The sequence below is a fragment of the Mustela nivalis genome (assembly GCF_964662115.1).
Source record: "Mustela nivalis genome assembly, chromosome: 5".
Classification (NCBI taxonomy): Eukaryota; Metazoa; Chordata; class Mammalia; order Carnivora; family Mustelidae; genus Mustela; species Mustela nivalis.
In genome coordinates, this window is record NC_139024.1 from 21,853,079 (window position 1) to 21,877,228 (window position 24,150).

Genomic DNA, 24,150 nt, shown 5'->3' on the forward strand with positions numbered 1-24,150 from the left:
ATATCATTTTCCTTTTCTCTAGAGAACATTTTTCTTGCAAAGCAGGTCTATTGGTGACAAATTCATTTTTTATTTGGCTGAGAAAGTATTTCTTTTCATTTTTGAGATAATTTCTCAATGACAAATTCTAGGTTGGTGGTTTTTTATTGAAATATTTTACTCCACTCTTGTTTGCATGGTTATGGATGAGAAGTCCAACATAATTCCTATGATTGTTCCTCTATAGATAAAGCATTTTTTTTTTCCTGATTTCTTTCAATGTTTTTCTCTTTGGTTTTCTTCAGTTTGAATGTTATATACTTAGGTATAGACATTTTGGTGTTTCTTTTTGCTTGATATTTTCTGAGCTTTGTGGATTTATAGTTTGGCTTCTGTCATTAGTTTTGGAAAATTCTCAGGCATTATTACCTCCACCAGTGCTTCTCAGCCTTTCTTCCCCACACTATAGGTATGTCAGTAAGGCAAAGGTGGGCAGGAATTGGGTAGTTTTCCTTTCTCCAAGTTGGATAAGGCTCTGATGAAGTCTTTTTTCTTTGCTAGTGTGGAGAATTCTATGGACTTGTTTCGAAATGTTATTTTTTCCTTTCCCCCAGTGAAGTAGAAGGGGATTTTTCTTTGATTTTAACTAGAGAAACTTGTGGGGCATAAAACCTTGGAAAGTGTTATCAGCGCCCCCCCCCCACTAGACCTCCCGGAGTTTTAAAGTCTCAAACTAGTCCACAATCAGCCTCCAGCAACTTCTTCAAGTTACCATTTAAATGTTCATTTCAGTTCCTGACTTCTGTACCTTCTGCTTCTGTTGGCTAATCTGTATTCTCTGTATCATTCTTTCTAGTTTCTTGGGTGAGTGTCCTCTGGTCTCAGTATCTCAAGATCTAGGAAAAGTCCATTATTTTTCAAGTTGTTCAACTTTTATTTTGTTGTGAGTGAAGAGTAATGACTTCCAAGTGTTTTACATGTCAGAGGGGAACCTGGAAGTAACCAAATAGGAAAAAAAAATGTGTAATATTCCACTGTATGAATATACCAAAATTTATTTCATTTGTCCCCCCCGTTAGATGCTTAGGTTGCTTCCTTTCTTTTATATGGCAAGCCATGCTCTAGTAATTCTCCTTGGATAAACTGCAATTTTTAGTTTAATGGATATTAAATTCAGTTATGTATATCTCCTCCTGTAATTACCCAGAGATTAATCAGGAATTGGCGTACCTAAACCAGAAGACTGGGTTTAATTCTTAGTCCTTTCTCTTATCCTTTATCTTGGATCATTTTACTTCTGATCATTTGTAAAATTTGTAAAATGTGTATGATAACCACCACATGGAAGAGCTATTGTAAGGATTAAAAATACCTTAGAAGGTGTTTGTGAACTTATAAAGCATTATGTAAAAGTTAGGTAACTTAGGTATATTGAATTGTGATATAAACTATGAGGCTCAATTATAATCAAGCACCTTGGTAATCAACTAGCTTGAGACCAGGCTGCCTAGGACAATGTTTTGAAAGAAGATATTATGATTTAATGATAATTCTGAGAAAGGAGGCATAGTTGGTTCTGAGGGAGATAGCTAAGTAACAAGTACGCCTTAAAAACTTGATGAAATGAGGGCACCTGGGTGGCTCAGTGGGTTAGGCCGCTGCCTTCGGCTCAGGTCATGATCTCAGGGTCCTGGGAACGAGTCCCGCATCGGGCTCTCTGCTCAGCAGGGAGCCTGCTTCCTCCTCTCTCTCTCTCTGCCTGCGTCTCTGCCTACTTGTGATCTCTCTCTGTCAAATAAATAAATAAAATCTTTGGAGAAAAAAAAAAACTTGATGAAATGATATGTTGATAGGGAATATTGTTTCACTTATGATATGCTGGCGTACATTGTTATGTTTGATACTTTGAACTTCCTTTAAAAAAAAAAAGATTTATTTATTTGGGAGAAAGGAAGAGCATGAATGGGGCAGAGAGGCAGAGGGAGAGGGAACAGCAGACTTCCCCTTGAGCACGGGAGCTCTATGCAGAGCTCCACAAGGACTTTACCTGGAGCTCAGTCCAGGACCCTGAGATCATGACCTGAGGCCAAGTCAGATGCTTAACTGACTGAGGCACCTAAGTGCCCTTGAACTTTCTTAATATTTCACTGTCAATGTTATATGCCTGCTTCTAGTAGCTTCCCCCTCTAAATTGTCATATCTGATCTACTGCATTCTAGGAAACCAAATGAAATTATACATCATAGGAGGGTCTTGTCCTCTCTGTTAATTAATATTATATTTATTGAGCAGCTGTTAGGTGCCAGATTCTGCTGAGTGCTAGGTATTCAGTGGAGAAAAAAACCAAAATCCTTGCTCAAAGGGGGCTTGCATTCTAGTGAGTGAAGTAGGCAATAAACAAATACCAATATGGTATGTTCAGTGGCAGTGAGTGCTATGAAGTAAAATACAGCAGGGCAAAGATACAGAAAGTAATAGGAGGAGCCACTACTTTAAATAGGGTTGTTAGGGAGAGAGAGGGGAGCAGACCTGAATGAAGTAAAATGAGATGTAATAGTTTTTAAAAGAAAAGTACAAAAATTAGTGCATAGACGGGGGCTTCCTCTGCCTGGAGTCCTTAGGTGTTTATTTAAGGTATACATTTTAAGTATTTCTACAGTTTTTGATTTTGTTACATAACACAGAAACTAAAAGTATGCATCACACCATCTAAAAATTTTTATGCTAACTTCTAGGATGAAAGGCAGGCTGAAAGATGAAGTTTAGATGACAAAATGTTGAAACTTTAGGAACTTTGAAAGGTTTAAAAGAACCATTGTAATACAGTCATCTAAATTAGAGTTGCCTTAGAAAATGTAGGACATAGATTGATTCAAAATAACACTGTAACAAATGTGTGCTGTAAGCAGTGGCCTGGAGGAACAGAATGCCTTCCCATTTGGCTCTATTGCTTCTGACCTCATAGTGACATCAGTAATAACAGTAGTACCACTTTTTTGAGCCCTTATTATATGCTAGGCATATGTGATAATACAGGCTGACAACAACCCTGTGGAAAGGTGTAGTTCTAATTTTTATGAGGTACAGACTAAGCTTTAAGCTGCAGAATCTTTCAGCAGTAGCCAAAATTTAATTGCCCATTCTCATAATGCTTATGCCTGACTCAAGCTTTCTCTAGATGTAGGGGAAAAATGGAATTATTTTGATTTACTTGTTAGGTTGTAAAAATGGAGGTATGTGTTGGAGATTGGTTCCAGAGTTTAAGCCATGCACAGCGTAAAAATCCTGTTCCAAATTAGTGTACCATCAAAGGAATTAAATGAAAATGACTATATCATATTCCTTTGAGCTTGCAGTTATTTTTGCCAATAATTCATACACAATCAAAGGATTAGCAAATTGATTAGTAAGGAATCTAGTACTTGGCTTTATCTTAGAGGTGATCTCATATTCTAAGTGATTTGGTGCTGTTAACCGGAAATAGAGAAGTCCAAAGGATGAGTACATTTTCTTTCTTTTTTGAAGAGTCATGGAAAATGACTTTGAATTTGGATGTGTTGAATTTGGATTAATGAGACATTTTGTGATAATGTCTGATAGACTGATAGCACAGGATTAAATATTTATAGGGATGTTGTTTGTATAAGTGATTTTGAGGTGATAATTCAAGATTTGAAAACAATTGGATTTATGAAGAAGAGAGTGTAGAAGGAATGGGGTGTAACAAAACTCCTTAGTATTGACAAGGTAAGAATTAAAAGGAGAACCAGAAGAGAAATGCTGAAGGTGTGCTCAGAAGGTATGTTACATTCTGTTATACATATGTATACATATGTATACATATGTACATATGTTACATTCTGATATGGCGGTTTTTTGGGACCAGAAGGTAAGGTCTTGTGGTCTGGGGCCCTTTTCCTTTGACGAGGCATCTGAAATGCTAGTGAGGTGGGAGGAGAAGCAAAGCCAAAAAGTTGACGGTTTTGAAAATAGAGGATTGTGAAAGGATTACAAGGACCATCTAAGGTTAAAAATTTATAATGAGGAATTGAAGAGGTAGGATAGACTGTTTTAATCAGAAAGGAACATTTCAGAAATGGAGGTTTTGGAGGTAGAACTGTGTAAGAATGTGTACACAGACACTTCATATAGTTTGTAGAAGGGAAGGTGCTGACTCCTCAATCCTCAGGTCTGGAATGGAGCCCTCAAGAGAAGGGTGGTATGCTTTGGAAAGCCTGGCTTTAGTCTACATGCTTCTAACACTTGATTTGGAGTTGGCAAGCAGTACGTGCCATGTCATCTGAGGTGGAAATCTTGGAGGGAGGAAAGGAGTCATGGGCTACTAGTGAGTGCTCAATTACAAATGCATTCTACTTCTTGCTTGCTAAAGCAAATCTTTTTCATTGGAATAGAGGCAGCTAACCAACATTCATGTACCTTATATCTTAGTGCTAATATCATAAAAATCATATTTTCATTGTCAGTCTAGTCATGGAAGTAAATGAAATAAAGCATGTTTCTACGGATTTTTCTATAAAGGACTTAGTTTCATTCATTAGCATTAAAAAGAAAATGTAAATTTCCTTTTTGTAATGTTATACTAAATACAGAAGGATGACATTAATGACCTGCCATCCGTTGAGCATGAATTTTAATATATATTCCTTGTAGTGGGGATGGATTTATGATTCTCCAACTAATTTTAAATTCATTAAATTCACTCATTTAAAGTCTTACTGTTATGTGAGAGGTCATGTTAGGAGCAGAAACTGCTGGTTAAAACAGTATTTACTGTAATATCCTTGTGGAGTCTTTTGTAGGGTAAAATGAGATGATTGTTGTAAAAGGGCTTTTGAAACAAGTCTATATTAATATAGTATGTTACTGTTAACGTTATAGGCCCACAGGACTAGGACTGTAGATAAGGCCATGATTGTCGTTTTTAATGAAATATTTAGTGTAATATTTAAGTGTTTCTAATTTAATAAATGACTAGACTACTAAATTATTTGTTTTGGTACTCATTAATTTAACTTTATTTTTAATTTTAAAGTAACTCCCTATCAGTTATAAGTAAAACTAAAGAAAGATGGTGATGACATATTGAAAATTAAGTCACTTACTCTACTTAAGATTTTTGTTTCTGTTTGAATCTGTTTTTATAGATAGCTGCATCTGCAAATAATGGTAGCTATATCTATAGTTTATTTGGGGATGAGAGTAAATTGTACAAATTCTTCAAGTTAAATATAGATATATCTCACTTTAAGAAAATTTAATATGAAATCACTAATGAAGTGAGTGTAAATAAAAATAAGAAAATAGGTCTAGGGACTAAGTCCTGCCTGCCTGAAGTACTTAATATGTGTATTAGTAAGTAAGATTTAGACGTACAGAAGATGAGAAGGTGGTAGGAAGCAAGCCAGGAGTTGAGGTTTCTAGAAAGCCCAATTTAAAAAGCATTTTCAAGGAGTGAACACCTGTGTCAGATGTAGTTAATAGGTTGAGTGAGAAGAGGCCTGAGAATTAGAGCAGATTACTGATCATGGTGAGTGGTTTGGTACGCTGCTGGAAATGAAAGCCTGCATGGGACAGATTTAAGTAAGAATTGGTGGAGAGAATCTGAGAACTCAAGGAATATTGCCATAAAGGAGCACAGAGAAATGGGAGAGGGGTTAAAGTTGCTAGAGAGAGAAGTGAGACCAAGAGAGGTCTGTTTTTGTTTTTGATCTTTTTTATAGAACAGTGAAATTATAGCATGTCTCTATGTTGATGGCAGTGATCCAGTAGAGGGAAAAACAGTGATGCAGAAGAAGGAGAGGCTAATTAATCCCTACTGCTTAAATAAGATTTGGGAACTGGTCTGGAACTTTGTCACCATATGAAATGGTTTCTGTGGAAAAATATTTGACTTTGACATAGACAAATTGTAAATTTCTAGTAATCCAACTCATCTTCTATTTTATAGTTGTGTGGATTATTTTAAGTGATGGGGTGGGAATTGTTAAAGTTGTACGCTTACCAGTTTTCCATGGTGATTACTGTATTTACTTTCATATGTGGACAGAGGATAGCAAAGCTCACTGATCTACCTGAGCCTGTCCGATTTTGTTAGTCCTTAAGATTTTTTAGTCCTTAAGATTTTTTGCTTGCATATTTCCAGAAAAATTTTTATGAAAAACCATATCCTCTTGTACATTGAAGTTGATCTCCAATATTACTATTTTAAGTTTACATCATCTATTTTTTTGTTTATAAGTAGTAGAAAATAAGCATTGTATAGCGTGATATGAGTATTGACTATATTGGAATAAGTAGTTAATAAATGCTATTTGATTAAATGGATTTTTGATAGCTTTATTTAAATATTATTGACATATAATTACACAATTGGATAAGTTTTGACTTACGGATACTTTATTGAAACTATCATAAGATAATGAATCCTCCCAGATTTCCTAGTCTTCCTTTATATTTTCTGCATCCTACCTCTCCCTACACCTTCCACCAACCTCACCAACCCCACCAAACCTAACCCTTACCCTTGGCAACCGCTAATCTACTTTTTGTCACTATAGATTAGCTTGCATTTTTCTTGAACTTTACATGAATGGAATAATGTAGTATATAGTCTTTTCTTTGGCTCCTTTTGCTCAACATAATGATTTTTAAATTCACACAAGTTGTTTCATCCATAATTAATTCTTTTTTTTTAAGATTTTATTTATTTAACAGAGAGATCACAAGTAGTCAGAGAGGCAGGCAGAGAGAGGGGGAAGCAGGCTCCCTGCTGAGCAGAGAGCCCAATGTGGGGCTTGATCCCAGGACCCTGAGACCATGACCTGGGCTGAAGGCAGAGGCTTAATCTGAGCCACCCAGGTGCCCCCATAATTAGTTCATTTTATTATTGAATGCTCTTTTATTGTATAAACACTATTTCAGTGGATAAGAGTTTGCTATTCATTCATCTGTTGATGGACATTTGGGTTGTTTTCAGGTTTTGGCTACAAATACAGCTGCTACGACCATTCATGTAGAAGTCATTATTTGGACATGTGCTTTCATTTCTCCTGAGTAAATACATAGAAGTGGAATGGCTGGGTCATATAGTAGGCATTTCTTTATCTTATAAGAAAGTCCCAGAGTGTTTTTCCAAGTGATTGTGCCGTTTTATATTTATGTATTTATTTTTTTAGATTTTAGATTTGAAAGAGAGAGAGCAAGCACAAGTCAGGGAGAGGGCAGGAGCAGAGGCAGAGGGAGAAGCAGACACCCTGCTGAGTGCAGAGCCCCGTGCAGGCTGATCCCAGGACCCTGAGATCATGATCTGAACCAAAGTCAGAGGCTTAATCAGCCAAACCACACACGTCCCCAACTGTGCCATTTTTCTACAAGCAACTTACGAGTTCAGTTGCTCTACATCCTTACCATTCTGCTTTTAGCCATCTTAATAGGTCTGTAGTAGTATCTCATTGTGGCTTAAATTTGCATTTCCCTAATGACTAATGATCTTGATCCATTTTTCATGTGTCATCTGTATGTTTTCTTTTATAAATTATGTATTCAAATCTTTGGTTATTTATTTATTGGGTTGTTTTCTAATTGAATTTGCAGAGTTTTTTATTCTGAATGCATATACTTCATGAGATCCGTGATTTGCAAATATTTTCTCTTAATCTGTGCATTGTTTTTCCATTCTCTTAACAGTATCTTTCAAAGAGCAGAAGTTCTTAATTTTGATGGATTCTAGTTCACTAGTGATTCATTTTAGAGATTGTACTTTTGGTGTTATATGTAGGAAATCTTTACCTAACCTAAGGTCACAAAGATTTGGGTTTTTTTCTAAGAAGTTTTATCATTCTATATTCTACATTTAGGTCTGCAACCCATTTGTACATGGTGTGAGGTAAAGATAAAAGGTTTTTTTGGGTGCCTGGGTGGCTCAGTGGGTTAAGCCGCTGCCTTCGGCTCAGGTCATGATCTCAGGGTCCTGGGATCGAGTCCCGCATCGGGCTCTCTGCTCAGTGGGGAGCCTGCTTCCTTCTCTCACTCTCTATCTGCCTGCCTCTCTGCCTACTTGTGATCTCTGTCTGTCAAATAAATAAAATCTTTTTTAAAAAATCTTGAAAAAAAAAAGATAAAAGGTTTTTTTGATGTGAAAAATTAATTGAATATATATACACACACACACACACACACACACATACATATGGTGCTATTTTTATAATAAGTATGAAGTCCAGTAGTATAAATCCTTTGCTAGTATTTTCTTTTTTCAATGGGCTATGTAAGTTAATTATTTCTTCTTGAGTGAGTTTTAGTAGTTGTTTCAAGGAATTTGTTCATTTCACTGAAGATGTTGAATTTATTAGGATAGGTTGTTTATAACATTCCCGAACTATTCTTTTTTAAAAAATATTTATTTAAGTAATCTCAATTTACACTTGAGTGGTTGGGGCTTGAGCTCATGACCCTGATGAGATAAAGAGTTGCATGTTCTTGGGACTGAGCCGGTCAGACGCCCCTCCCTAACTATTTAATATCTATAGAATCTCTAGTTATATATGATATAGTTATCACACTGTTCATTCCGGGTATTGGCAATTTGTATCTTTTTTTTTTCTACCTTGATCAGTCTGGCTAATTGTCAGTTTTACTGATGTTCTCAAAGAACCAGCTTGTGGTTTCATTTTTTTTTTTCTTCCATTGTTTTTCTGTTTCTGTTCCATTGATTTCTGCTCTCATCTTTGTTATTTCCTCTCTTTTGTTTATTTTGAGGTTAATTTGCTCTATTTTTTCTGTTTCTTCAGATGAATGTAGTTGAGGCCATTCATTTGAGACTTCTTTGCTAATACAGACACTTTAGTGCTAAATTCCCCCTCTGTGCACTATTTTAGCTCCTTCCTTCAAATTTTAATATGTGGTTTCCATTTTCAGTTAGTTCAAAATAACTTTTTTTTCATTTCATTTCTTCTTTGATTTGGGATTATGTAGAAATATGTTTTCTAGTTTCCAAATATTTTTGTATTTTCCAGGTATCTTTCTGTTACTGATTTCTAATCAGACTGGTCAGAAAACACATTTTGTAGGACTTGAATCCTTAAAAATTATTCTTACATGTTTTACATTACAGAATATGGTCTCTTTTGGTAAATGTTACTTATACTCTTGAAGGAACATGTATCTGCTGTTTTGAAATAGGACATTCTATAAAATTCAAGTAGGTTGGGGTACCTGGATGGCTCAGTTGGTTAAGCATCTGTTTTCCACTCAGGTCATGATCCTGGGGTCCTGGGATGGAGCCCCCCTCAGTCTCCCTTTATTTCTGCCCCTCGCACCTGCTTGTGCTCTTTCTCTCACACGCTCTCTCTCTAAAATAAATACTATAAAAAATTCAATTAGGTCTTGTTGGTTAATGGTGTTCTTCAACCTCTATATTCTTATTTTCTGTCTACTTGTTTTATCAGTTATTGAAAGAGATGTTGAAATTTCTGACTATAGCTGTGCACTTTATTTCTCCTTGAAGTTCTATTTTTGCTGTACTTTAAGGCTATTTTTATTAATTTTTAAAGATTTTATTTATTTGAGAGAGAGAGAGCAGGGGGAGGAGCAGGAGAGAGACAGGCAGACTCCACACCAAGGGCAGAAATGAATGTGGGGCCCAGTCCCATCCCGGGACCATGAGGGATGCCAAAACCAAGTTGGATGCGCAACCGACTGAGCCACCAGGTGCCTCCAAAGTTGCATAAACATTGTAGATTTGTGTGTCTTTTGATGAATTGACTTTTATTATTACAAATGATCCTCTTTATTTCTAGTAATATTATTTGACTTTTTGTCTGATGTTAATATAGTTGTGCCAGCTTTTTATTCATTAGCATTAGCATGAAATGTCATCTTCCATTCTTTGACTTTTAACCTATCTGTACCTTCATATTTAAAGCAGTAGACAGTATATGGATGGGCCTTACTTACTCTTTTAATCCAGTCTCACAGTCTCTACCTTTTTATTGGCATGTTCAGATAATCTATGGGTAATGTGATTATTGATATAATGGAGTTTAAATCTATCATTTTGTTATTTGTTTTCTTGCTCTCTTGACTCTTCATCAATCCTATATATCTCCTTGTTTGTCTTTTCTTAGATTGAATGGTTTTGGGTTTTGTTTTTTTTTTTTTTTTACTGCTTCCTTAATGATTCCATTTTGTCTCCTTTGTTGGCTTAATAGTTATAAACTCCTGTGATATTTTAGTCTTTGTTTTATAGTTTATAGTATACATTTCTAACTTACTGTTTATTGTCAGGTGGAATGGTGAGTTTTTCACAGATTAATTTATCCAGTTTTCAGATTAATGTTATGTCATTTTGCATTCATATTCCTTTAAATTTTGAAGTCATATCTACCTGATTCAAATCCTAGCCATGCTACTTACTCATTGTAGGATCACTTATACTTTCTGTGTCTTAATCTTCTCATCTATAAAGTGTTAAATTCTTTCATACTCTTTTGTGAGATAGAAAGCATTTAGAATAGTACCTGACATGCAGCTCTAGAATTGGTAGCTACTTTTACTAAAAATCATGTTGATGAAACTGTCTTGGGAATTTTAGTTATCTTATCTTGCTTCTCAACCACCCTACTTACGATACTTAGGACTTCTTTAGATGAGTCACTGGTCTGCTACTCTTCTCCTTTCTCCATTTTGAATCAATCCTGCCAAATTAATCTTTCTCCAGGGTAATACCAATCATATCATGTCATTTCTCTGTTCAAAATATTTTTAGCTAACTACTCACTCTCTCCAGGATTAAGGACAAACTCTTCATCCTGACAAGCAACATAACCTATTGTATCTGTACTTCAACTTTCTTTAACTACTCTTTTAATTTAACTTGATATAGTTTAGTCAAACTGCAATTCTCTTTCTTCCTTCAGTGTGTACTGTATGGGTGATTCTTGAACAACATGGGTTTGAACTGCATAGGTTCACTTACATATGTATTTTTTTTACAGTATACTGTAAATATTTTTTCTCTTTCTAATGATTCAAAAAATTTTTTCTCTAGCTTACACTAAAAATACAGTATATGATACATAATAACATACAATGTATGTGTTAATTGACTATATTTTGGTAAGGCATCTGGTCAACAATATAATATTAGTGGTTAAGTTTGGGGTAGTTAAACATTACAGGTGGATTTTTGACAGTACAGGGGCTTAGCACCTCTAACCTCTGCATTTTTCAAGGGTAGTTTTCTCTGAATTTGCTGTTTTGGGGAGCAATTATGTCTGAAAATCACCTTTTGTAAGGTTTTCCTGTGTTCATTTGTTACAGTCCTTTGCATCTTAAAGGCTCTCATCAAATACTATTTAATGAAGCTTTTAATGGTTGTGGTCTCTCCATTCATTATGTTTTTACAATTATCCTGTGCTTTTCTTATATCACTGCCCTTACACTCCCTTATACAGGCCCCAAATTCCTTATCTGTATTTCTGAAGTCCGAAAGACTCTGAAGGCTGGGAGTATTTTTTTTTTTAACTTACTTGGTGGCTGTGGTGTACAGGGTAACGTACCCTCAAAGATGTCTGCGTCCTAATCCCTGGAGCCTGTGACTGTGGTGCTTTACTTGACAAAAGGGACTTTGCAGAGGTGATTTAATTAAGAATTTTAGAATGGGGAGATTAGCCTGGATTATTGAGACAGGCTCAATATAATCATGGAAAGAAAGAAGCAAGAGAGTCAGAGAATGAGATGTGATAGCAGAAGCCGGGGTCAGTGTGATGAGATAACTGCTCTGAAGATGAAAGAAGGCCAGGAGCCAAGGAGCACTGACAGCCTGTAGAGACTGGAAGGGGTAAAGAACAGATTCTCTCATAGATTTTCTAGAAAGGACTAGCCCTGCAGACATCTTGGCTTTAGCTCAGGGAGATGTCTGACTTCCAAAACTGTAAGATAGTAAATTTGTATTGTTGAAGCCACTAAGTTTGTGGTAATTTGTTACAGCAGCAGTTAGAAACATACAGTGATAAAACCTTACCTGAACTGATGTGAGGCTATTTGTAGTCTTCATTTATACCAGTTAATATAAATGTTCATACATTTTATTATATACACAATAAAGTTAGAAGTATATATATTGTATTACCTTTCTAAAATTTGAGAAATTCTAAATTCTGAAACACATTAGTCCCCAAGGGTTTCAGAAAAAGAATTTGTGGATCTAGAGTCATTTACACTAAATGACATCTTTTTCAACTACAAGATTATAAATTATGCGAGGGCAGAAATTGAGACTTATTGCTCATCTCTGTCTCTCAGTTTAATGATTTACACGTAAAGTTTGAAAAAATTATTGAATTGGCCATAATTCTATATATACTAAAAATGTGGGAAACCTGGGAACTGTGCAGATCATCTCAGATCCTAGTAAGGGAGATAAGACCTATATTGGCCCATGATGAGGAACCATAATGTAAGTGACATACAAATAGTAAAGGACTGAAATGGTCTGTGGAAATCCGACCAAAGAGGGGACATTTAGCCGTAACAGTGACTATCATTTGTATAGCACCTACAGTACTAAGCTCCTAATGTGTATCATTATTATTATTTTAATTGAAGTAGAGTTGACACACCATGTTACATTAGTTTCAGGTGAACAACAGCAATTCAGCAACTCTGTACGTTATGCTTACCACAAGTATAGCTACCATCTGTTACCATCCAATGTTATTACAATATGACCTACATTGTATAACATTGACTATATTCCCTAATTCTATGATTTATTCACTTATAACTGGAAGCCTGTAAATCCCACAAAAATCTTGTAAAACAGATGCTCAGAGTTGTTAAATAGCTCTCAGTCTTAAAGGTGAGTAGATTAACATTGGGCTCGTTCATTGAGGAGGGAATTGCATGAACAAAAATCTGTAAATGAATAGGCACAGAATATATAGAATTAGATTCTCTTTCAGAGTGTGTCTACTTAATACTGTAGTAAGTCTGAACTATGGTTATTTGTTGAGTAAGATGTTAACTGTTCTCTACTAATGAATGATTTTTATTTTTATGTATGTGAATATTTCCCAAATTTCCTTCAAGAAACATATTGATTATATTAAAAGCAGAAGTAAATGTTCTTTCACAAAATTAAAAGATAGGTTTGTTTCTGAATATATTTGGAACACTTTGTTTGATGCTAACTACTATTTGATAAAAAATTTTTAAATTAGTGACCTACTTAAATTTAGCTCATTATACTGATTTACATGCCATACAGACATGTTTTTCCCCTTTAAAATAACTGACCTTAGAAATTCTCTCTTCTCAACAGCCTGAAAACAACCATTATTTAAAAGTCTGTTTCAACACAGTTACTGCTTTTTTACTAGAAACAGTGTGATCCTGTCTTGGGAATTGTACTAAGCTGTGTTTGGGAATTACTATATAAATTTCATTTCTGTATGTTTCAACAACCTGGTATTTAACCTGGTAAATGCTCTTATAGTGAAATAGGAGAAGTGGAAAGCCTATTGTGAAGTCACAAAGTCACACTAGCAGTGATATGATTATCCCTGTGTTTCTAAGTAGCAAGATGCTTATCCTAGATACTCCAGGCACATTGGAACTAGGTTTTATTTGTCAATTAATAATTTAGGTGTTGGTAACAGGTATACATTTTTATGTAACAAATTTTATTTTCAGGTTGGGTGTTGACCCTGGAGACTTTCTCATTTTAATTCCCTGTGGTGAATTTAGTTTTGTCCCTTCTTTCACTATCTGCTCTTGGAGAATAAACCAATATGGTGCCATACAGAAAGTAAACATTGTTTATTTTTAAAATACTTATTGAATCCTTACTTTGTAACAAGCATTATGCTAAGTATTGGGACAGTAATGAATGAAACATAGTTTCTACTCTAAAGGAGGACTTTATAGCCTAGTAGGAAAGATATAACATTAAACAAGTAAATACACATTTATAAATTGAAAACATGCTATGAAGGAAATAAATAGGACACTATAATAGGATAACAAGGGGATCTATTTAAGAGGAATTAGGAAAGGCTTTCTGAGCCTTGAGAGGAAAAGGAGCCAGCAATGCTAAGGGGAAACTGTGCATACAAAGGTCCTACAGTGGCAAAGAGTTGTGTGCCAGGAGACAGTGTTTTATATGACCACTAGGATCTTGTAATCAATTTCCAGACAAATAGGGATACAGTGGGGGGTGGGGGTATTGAACCTGATTTTTAATTTTGATTCAGCTGTGTATAAGTAACTATTTTGGGCTAGTTACTAGCTTCCTAAACTTCAATTTCCCTTCATGTAAAGTAGGAATAGCCTCTCTCTCCCCTAAGGACTTTGTAATGACTTAATATGATGGTTAAATACATAAAAACCTGTACATCTACATGTATATAGCATTTAGCAAAGTACCTGACACAAAGTAAGAGTTTCATTTCTCTAAAAGACCTTAGCATAATACCCAGTATGTAGGTCTGTGGTAGATCCCCAAAATGACCAAATGAACAGCTTGGCTTGGTATATCACCTATTTTTCTCATGAATGTTTCTTTTTTTCCAACTATAACCCATATATCTAATTTTGCATTACTGTATCCCTATTCCTTTTCCTTTGATAAAACCTTGGCCTATGCATTTGTCTTTTGTACCTTGCTCCCTTTATTTCTTTATTTCTAGAATTCATGCCCCTTGTGAGGAACCTACAAGATGAAATAGAGGGGTGCTAAGTCTTCTAGAATACTGTACTCAAACTTTACCATGCATCCTGATTACCTGGGGATCTTGTTAAAAAGCAGATTCTGATCAGAAGCTCCACAGTGGGACTAAAATTCTGTAGTTCTTACACGTTCCTGGGTGATGTTAATGTTACTGCTGCTAGTTTTAGGACCATACTTTGAATGAGCAATGCTATAGAAGGTCTAAATCAGAAGGAAGTTGTTTTAAAAAAAAAAAAATTGCCTTAAAGGAGACTTAAATGATAATTTTTAAAAAAGATTTTATTTATTTATTTATTTATTTGACAAACAGAGATCACAAGTAGGCAGAGAGGCAGGCAGAGAGAGAGGAGGAAGCAGGCTCCCTGCTGAGCAGAGAGCCGGATGTGGGCCTCCCTCCCAGGACCCCGGGATCATGACTTGAGCCATAGGCAGAGCCACCCAGGCACCCCATTAAATGATAATTTTTAAAAAATAAAATCTCCCTTTCTTTTTCCATCATGTGAAGACACAGTAAGAATACAACCATCTATAGATTAGGAAGGAGAGCTCTGATCAGACATCTTGGTCTTGGACAGCTGTGATCTGCGTTGATATTAGACTTCTGAGTCTCCAGAACTCTGAGAAATAAATTTCTGTTGTTTATAAGCCGACCAGTATGTGTTATTTTTTTACAGAAGCTCAAATGGACTAAGTAGTTTGAGTAAGAAGAGATGGAGAGGAAACAGACATCTAAATAAAATATCTTCTTGGTTCCTAATGTGGCTAGAACCCTCTTACGACTTTTTGAAAAGTGGTAAAGTATACGTAACAAAATTTATCATTTTAACCATTTTGAAAGTGTACAGTTGCATGGCATTACATACATTCACATTTTTTTATGACTTAAATTTTATTTTTTTTAGAGCAGTTTTAGGATTACAGCAAAATTGAGCACAAAGTACAGAGACTTCCCACATTCGCCTTCAGGTCACATGTGTACCTCCTTCCCGGCTATCTAACTTCTTTACATCCTGCACCACAGTGGCACATTTGTTACAGTCAGTGAACCTACACTGACATATTGCTATGACTTGGAGTCCATAATTTACTTCAAGGTTCACTCTTGGTGTTATATATTCTGTAGATTTGACAAATGTATGATAACTTGTATCCACCATTTTAGTATGATACAGAATGCTCTAAAAATCCTCTGTGTTCTGCCTGTTCACCTCTGCTTTTCTCCCTAACCCTTGACAACCACTGATTTTTTTTTTCTTTTTACTGTCTCCATAGATTTTCCTTCAGCCTTTTCAGATTGGCTTCTTTCTCTTAGAAATACACATTTAGGTTTCCTCTATATCTTTTCATGCCTTGTTAGCTCATTTCTTTTTAGCATTAATATTCTATTTGGATATACCATGTCTGTTTATCCACTCACCTGTTGAAGGACAGTTTGGTTCCTTCCAAGTTTTGCAATTACGAATAAAGCTGCTATAAACATCTATGTGCAGGTTTTTATGTGGACTTAAGGTTTCAACTCATTGGATGTGATTGCTAGGTTATAAGGTCAGGGTTTGTTTAGTTTTGTAAGAAACTGCCAAACTGTCACCCAGAATGGGTATATCAGTGTGTATCCTCTCCAACAAAGATTTCCTATTCTTCCACAGTCTTATCAGCATTTGGATTTTGTCATTGTTTCAGGCTCGGGCTGTTCTAATAGGTATGTAGTAGTATCTCATTTTAATTTGCACTTCTCTGTTGACCTACGATGTTTTGCATTTTTGCATATGTTGATTTGCTATCTGTGTATCTTTTTTTGGAACTGTATAGGTCGTTTGCCCAGTTTTAACTAGGTTGCTTTCTTACTGTTGAGTTTTAAAAGTTATCTGTATAGTTTGGATAACAGTCCTTTTTCAGTGTTTTGTGAATATCTTCTCCCAGTCTATGGCTTGTCTTCTCATTTTCTTGGCAGTGGCTTTCACAGAGCAGAAATTTTTTAATTTGTAAAGTCCAGTTTATTATTTTTTATGGATCTAGGGTTATATCTAAAAAGTTATTGCCAAACTCACGGGTATCTAGATTTTCTTCTGTGTTATCTTCTAGGAGTTTTATGGTTTTACATTTTACATATAGGTCTGCAATCCACTTGGAGTTAATTTTTGTGAAAGGTATAAAGTCTATGTCTAGGGCTGCCCCGGTGGCTCAGTTGGTCAAACATTTGCCTTTGGCTCGGGTCATAATCTCAGGGTCCTGGGATCAAGCACCATGTTAGGCTCCCTGCTCAAGGCAGAGCCTGCTTCTCCCTCTCCTCCTGGCTTGTGCTCTCTTGCTGTCTCTCTCTCAAATAAATAAATAAAATCTTTTTTTAAAAAAGGTTGTGTTTAGGGACGCCTGGGTGGCTCAGTTGGTTAGGCAGCTGCCTTCGGCTCAGGTCTTGATCCCAGCGTCCTGGGATTGAGTCCCGCATCGGGCTCCTTGCTCCGCAGGGAGCCTGCTTCTCCCTCTGACTCTGCCTTCCACTCTGTCTGCCTGTGCTCGCTCTTGCTCGCTCTCTCTCAATAAAAAAAAAAAAAAAAGGTTGTGTTTACTTTTTTTTTTTAAATGCGTGAGGATGTTCAATTGTTCCAGCATCATTTAGTGAAAAGACTATCATTGCTCTATTGTATTGCTTCTACTCCTTTGTCAAGATCATATATTTATGTGAATCTATTTCTGGGTTCTTTGTTTGTTCCACTGATCTGTTTGTCTGTTCTGACATCAGTACCACACTGTCTTGATTACTGTAGCTTTATAGTAAATTTTGAAGTCAGATATATCAGTTTTCTAACTTTGTTCTTCGATATTGCGTTGGTTTTTCTGGTTCTCTTGCTTTTCTGTGTAAACTTTATAATCAATAGCCATTGATTATATTAATAGCTACATAAAGTAATGTGCTTTATATTTATAGTCAGTAGTCATTAAATGATGTGCTAAGTTTTTAATAGGATTTGCATTGAATCTAAAGATCAAGCTGGCAAGAAGTGATGTTTGACAGCATTGAGTCTTCCTATTGATGAACATTGAAATTTTTCTCCATTTACTTAGTTCTTTGATTTTTTCAAAATCAGAATTTTGAGGTTCCTCCTACAGATCTTACATGTATTTTATTAGATTTATACTTAAGTATTTTGGGGTTTGGGGTGCTAATATCAGTGTGCTTTTAATTTCACATTTTAATTGCTTACTGTTGATATATAGAAAAACAATTTGAGTTTTGTGTATTAACCTTATATCCTGGAACCTTGCTGTAATACCTTATTATCCAGGAGGGTTTTTTGTTTATTCTTTTGTATTTTCTTTATAAACAGTTGTGTCATCTATGAATAAAGGCAGTTCTGTTTCTTCCTTCTCAATCGTATAATTTTTTCTTTTTTTGTCTTAATTGCATTAGCTAACACTTTCAGTATAAGGTAATGAGAGAGGACATTTTTTCCTTTGTCCTGATCTTGGCAGGAAGGCTTCTAGTTTCTTACCATTAAGTGTGATGTGAGCTATAGGTTTTATGTAGATGTTCTTTGTCAAGTTGAGCAAGTTACCTTCTGTTCCTAGTTTGCTGAGTTTATCATGAATGGGTACTGGATTTTGTCAAAACTTTTTTCTGTATCTACTGATGTAATCATGTGATTTTTATTTAGACTGTAGATGTGATGGATGTAGATGTGACGGATTACAGTAATTGTTTTTTGGGGTGTTTTTTTAGTAATTTATTTTTTTTTAAGATTTTATTTATTTGACAGAGATCACAAGTAGGCAGAGAGAGAGGAGGAAGCAGGCTCCCTGCTAAGTAGAGAGCCTAATGTGAGGCTCCATCACAGGACCCTGAGACGATGACCTGAGCCGAAGGCAGAGGCTTAATCTGAGCCACCCAGGCGCCCCCATAATTAGTTCATTTTATTACTGAATGCTATTTTATTGTATAAACACTATTTCAGTGGATAACAGTTTGCTATTCATTCATCTGTTGATGGATATTTGGGTTGTTTTAAGGTTTTGGCTACAAATACAGCTGCTGTGACCATTCATGTAAAAGTCATTAATTGAATTTTGAATATTGAATTAGCCTTTTGTAACTGGAATGAATCCCACTTGGTTGTGGTGTATAATTTTTTATACATTGTTGAATTCACTTTGCTAATTCTATTAAGGATTTTTGCATTGGTGTTTATGAGAGATACTGGTGTGTAGTTTTCTTGAAATGTTATTTTCTGCTTTTTGTTTTAGTGTAACACTGGCTTCATAAAGTTAGGGAGTAGTCCCTGCACTTCTGTCTTTATTTTATGGCTTTTGAAAAAGAAATATGCTGTCTTCCTGGCAGTATCTTAGTTTATATCTTGCTTGTCATGAGAATACTGTACAATGAAAAAGCAAAAAAGTGATTAGGTCAGAGTGGACTCTCACAGAAGAGTCATCATGGAAAAAATAGGGGAAGTAAAGTCCCTAAAAAAGAAAAAAATTTTTCATACATATCTTATCATTCTTGATGTGTTGACATCACTTTTGTTCTTCAAAAACATTTTGAATTAGTTTTCTGAAATACACTCACATAAGTTCCCTGTAATCACTTCAGATCTGTCTGTGAGACAGAATTCTGAATTTCACCACTTACTTTTATTCTTTCAGAATTGCCTAACAATAAACTCTGGATTTATTAAGTTCAGGTGGTGGTAAACAGGTCCCCTCATTGCATGTTTTGTTTTGGATCCCTTTTCTTTATTTGCTTTTATGTGTAAAAAAAATTAACTTAGGTCTTCCCATATGGGCTAGGTTCTTGCTAAAATGTGTCCTTCCATTGTGGTTATGTTAAGGCAGTGCCATGGTTCTTGCTGTAATACAGCCTGTTCATAGAAGATAAGTAATATTGTTCATATAGTAAATGAGAAATCTGGAATGCAGACATCTTTGTAATAGTGCATTGAAATGCATTAAATGTAATCTATATGATACTATATTTTATCAGGCTTATAAGCAACAGAATCAAAACATTGAAAAATATGTTGGAGGGAAAAAGTGGAATTTAGAAAGAAGGGACTTGTGTCTTTGCCTGTCAACTCATCTTCTTTGCTATTATTCGGCCAGTTTGTAGACTTCTTGAACATTTCTTCAGATACAGGAGAGGTCATAACTTCTCCTGAAATTTACTTTTGGAAGTCAAAAGAATCCCTCTCATTTTTCACTTCAGAAGGACCCTTAATTCTTCTCCCACCTCTCTCCCCCCAGGTCCTTAAAACGAACTTACGTGTATTACCCATGAAAAACAAAAATACATGGCCACACACAACGTTGTACAAAATGCTCATAGTAACCTTTTTTGCAGTAACTTTAAACTGAAAATAATCCTAATGTCCATCAACAGATGAACAAACTATTTATCCATACAATGAAATACTATTCAATAAAATGAAATGAATGATTGATACATGGGACAACACTGATGAATATCAAAATAACTAGGCTGAATGAAAAGAAGGCAGGCAAAAAAAAAAAACCTTTATAGTTCCATTTTTATAGACTTCTACAACAAGCAAATAAATCTGTAGTGACAGAAGGGAAGTCAGTGATTGCTTGTGGTTATGGGTGGAGTGAGGTATTACAAAGGGACACAAAATTAAAGGGGTGACTGGTGATTTCACAGTGTTAAATGGTGTTAAAACTGTTTTAAAACTGATCAAACTGGGTGCCTGGGTGGCTCAGTGGTTAAGCCGCTGCCTTCGGCTCAGGTCATGATCTCAGGGTCCTGGGATCGAGTCCCGCATCGGGCTCTCTGCTCAGCAGGGAGCCTGCTTCCTCCTCTCTCTCTCTCTGCCTGCCTTTCTGCCTACTTGTGATTTCTCTCTGTCAAATAAATAAATAAAATCTTTAAAAAAAAAACTGATCAAACTGTACAATTTGTGTGCAGTGTATTAGTTTTCTGTTGCTGCTTAATGAATTACCAGAAATTTAGCAGATTAAAATAACCACTATTATCTCTAACAGTTTCATAGGTCAGAAATCTGGCTGGGCATGTCTGTTTTTCTGCTTAGAGTGTCTCACAAGGCCAAAATCAGGGTATAAACTGAGTTATGTTCCTTTCTGGAGACTTTGGGGAAACATCAGCTTAATTTAAGCTCATTGAGGTTGTCAGAATCCATTTCCTGCTGTTACAGAGTTCAAGTTCCTGTTTTATTCCTGCCTGTCAGGTTGCTCTTAGCTCCTGGAAGCCACACTCAGGTCCTTTCAAGTGGTCCCCTCCCTCTTCAGGCTAGCCGTGGCACAGTGAATCTCCTTCATGCTTTGAATCTGACTTCCTCTTCTGCTATCAGTTGGAAAAAACTCTGCTTTTAAAGGGCTCATGCGATTAGAGTAAGCCCACACATTTAATCTCCCTATACTAAGTTAGCTAATGAATGGCTATAATTCCATCTTCAAAATCTCTCTTAACATGCAATATAGCAATCATAGAAGTAGCACTAGGGGCAGATTTGGGGGCCATCGTAGAGTTCTGTCTACTACATGTAGTATATCAAGCCTCAGTTATACCTCATTAAAGTTTATATGTTTTTTTCCTAAAAATAGGACAAAAGACCAAAAGTAATAGTAATGATAGTAATAATAAATACTTGTAAATGGATGATTGTGAGACTCAAATAGAATGCAGATTGATTATTCTCATTGATTTGATTCAGCATAGCATTTCTATGTCCAAGTTGGGATAACTAAAAGGTTAATAATATTTGTATTCTCTTTCACCTGTCAAGAGAGAAAACACTACAAAAGTGAGGACGTAACTAAGAATTGAATATGATAGAAGTGATTTTGTAAGTTTTACAAGTTCTTGACTCAAAATTGTGATTAATATTGTGACTCAATGTGTGTCTATAAATATAAATTCAATATTTTAAAACCTCAACTTTTAATTAAATTCATATAATAGATGACTTAGTGTAGCTTTGTGCATTTTGTTGATCTTGTTACTAGTTAGGCCAGTCATAAAATTCTTGAGTATACAGAAATCTTACAGAATGTAGGGAATAGTGTTTCTATAGCATGGGAGAGGTTTTATGTACTGATTGTTTACTTCACAGGAAAGATTTAATCAAGAATAATACATTTAATATTTTATTATAATAATGGCAAAAGACTTTAGATATTAAACTCTTTGATAGATTAGATGAAAGTTCAGAATAAAATGTGATTCATCTTGCTTGGGTCATCAAATTATTAAAGTTTACGGGCACCTGGGTGTCTCAGTTGAGCATCCAACTCTTGGTTTTGGCTCAGATCATGGTATCTTGGGTTGCAGGGTGGAGGCTAGTATCAGGCTCCACACTCAGCAGGGAATCTGCTTGAAGATTTTCTCCCCTAACTTGCCCTCCACTCACTTTCTCTCTCTCTAAAATAAGTAAATCTTTAAAAAGTTATTAGTGTATAATACCAAGTGTTAGCAGGGATATCAAATTGCTGGAATTATGATAAATTGCTGGTGGGGGTATAAATTGGATCAAACACTTTGGGAAACCATTTAACGATACTTGCTAAAGCTGTACATACATATGTGTATATATACCAATTATATGATGCACTGGTTTACTGCCTCATCCTTTCTCATTTAGTCCAGAAGAAACAGTAAAATCTCTTTAAAATTCTCTAAAATCGAATGTTTGTGATCTTTTACTCCTTAAGAAGAATCATGTGTTCTTCCTTAAATATCAAAAAGTTCAAAATCTACAATTTGATGACATTTTTTATCTTGTGTTTCCATCTCCATGTACATTTCAGGCAAGTTTCCTTATATTTCAGGCAAGTTTCCTTATATTTCTTTCCTTATGCCTGACTTAACCTATCTTCTTACCATTTTATCCATTTTGGGCTTCAGTGCTATCCAACAGACCTTTCTGCAATAATGGTGTAATGTTCTGTAGCTGTGTTGTCATATGTGGCTAGTGGATTGAAGAACTGATTTTTAAATAATTTATTTGTTTTTAAATTAGCTACATGGGGTTAGCAGTGAAATATAGCACACAGGTCTATTATCACTATCATGTTGCCTTAACCTCTTTAGCTTGTTTTGATTTCATTCTCTTTGATCACCCAATGATGTGTTTTATCCTACTTTTAAACCTTAGTCATCCATATGTTCAATTTTAATACTTTTGAGTTTTTGGAATATATCTTTGCTTCCTCATTATCTTGTAAGCTTTTGGGTGGTAAGGTATTTTACTTCTTTTGTGTCTCTTTTGCCACCAAATTTTGATCATCATGCATAATGTGGAAGTAATATTTAAGGAGGTAGTCATCTGAGAATTGGGGAACTTCAAAATAACCACTGGAAAAATTTTAAGGTATTGTGAAATTTGGGAGACTGTTTTCTCAAGAATATAAAATGGATTTAAAAAAAAATTTTTAAGATTTTATTTATTTATTTGACAGATACAGATCACAAGTAGGCAGAGAGGCAGGCAGAGAGAGAGAGAGAAGAGGAAACAGGCTCCCTGCTGAGCAGAGAGCCAGTTGTGGGGCTCAATCCCAGGACCCTGGGATCATGACCGGAGCCGAAGGCAGAGGCTTTAACCCACTGAGCCATCCAGGTGCCCCTATAAAATGGATTTTTAAAATGCATTTTTAAAATGGATTTTATAGGAGAAGGAAAGAAAAAATGAATTGGGGGAAATTGGAGGGGGAGACGAAGCATGAGAGACTGTGGATTCTGAGAAATAAACAGGGTTTTGGAAGGGAGGGTGTGGGGGATGCATGAGCCTAGTGGTGGGTATTAAGGAGCTCACATATTGCAGGGAGCACTGGGTGTGGTCCATAAACAATGAATCTTGGAACACTGAAAAAATTAAATTAAATTAAAAAAATAAATAGGGGCCCCTAGGTGGCTCAGTGGGTTAAAGCCTCTGCCTTCGGCTCAGGTCATGATCTCAGGGTCCTGGGATTGAGTCCCGCGTCGGGCTCTCTGCTCAGTGGAGAGCCTGCTTCCTCCTCCGTCTCTCTCTGCCTGCCTCTCTGCCTACTTGTGATCTCTCTCTGTCAAATAAATAAATAAAATCTTTAAAATAAATAAAAATGGATTTTAAAATGCATTTTAAAACAGGTTAAGAGAAGAAGAGTGGGTAAAAACCTGGAAACCTAAAATATAATCATAGCTCTGCTGCCAATTTTGTTAATAACTCAGACAAGTTTCTTATCTGTTTCAGGTAAATTTGTTCATCTACAAAAATGAAAGATGAATTAGTTGGCTTCCAATATATGTTCCAGCTTATGAGTCTTAAAAATAGCTGGGTTTTCTGAATTGAAAACTATTAAGAGTGGGAATTAATGTTGGTACTAGTTTTATTTTGTATTTTTAAAAATGTTCAGAAAGAGAAGTACATGTTGAAATGCTCAGGTTTGAAAAGCCAGAACACTCCTCTCTGTAGTGAAAA

At 35.6% G+C, this 24,150-nt stretch overlaps 1 protein-coding gene across 6 annotated transcripts in view; it reads left to right on the forward strand.

Moving 5' to 3' along the window:
* The window catches only part of WASF1 (WASP family member 1), a 59,905-nt gene that overhangs the window by 8,755 nt on the left and 27,000 nt on the right, over window positions 1-24,150 (forward strand). The window lies entirely within an intron of this gene.